The sequence below is a fragment of the Penaeus monodon genome, chromosome 23 (assembly GCF_015228065.2).
Source record: "Penaeus monodon isolate SGIC_2016 chromosome 23, NSTDA_Pmon_1, whole genome shotgun sequence".
Taxonomy (NCBI): domain Eukaryota; kingdom Metazoa; phylum Arthropoda; class Malacostraca; order Decapoda; family Penaeidae; genus Penaeus; species Penaeus monodon.
Window position 1 is genome coordinate 8,885,735 of NC_051408.1, and position 291 is coordinate 8,886,025.

At 32.3% G+C, this 291-nt stretch overlaps 1 protein-coding gene across 4 annotated transcripts in view; it reads left to right on the forward strand.

The window, feature by feature from the left end:
- The window catches only part of LOC119587783 (MAM and LDL-receptor class A domain-containing protein 1-like), an 18,186-nt gene that overhangs the window by 11,949 nt on the left and 5,946 nt on the right, over nucleotides 1-291 (forward strand). The window lies entirely within an intron of this gene.

Sequence of the window (291 nt, forward strand, 5' to 3'; positions counted from 1 at the left end):
AAACAAGTTCGAGAATTAGAGTTTTAAGGAGCGGTTTCTCGAAGGAAAACATTACGTAATAAAAACAAATGAGCGTCGATTTTATTATTTTATTTTACGTAATTGGTGATTAGGGGCGTAACTAGAGCTAGAGGGGGTAAATCTATAACAAAAGAAAATATTTGCTTTAGGTCAAATAAGAAATAAACGTTTTTAATCTTGTGATGTTTATTTTTTTCATCAGACCTAAAAAATATAGCGGCCCCTCAAATGGACCTGGCCCTAAAATATCCATTTATGCTATTGCTGATT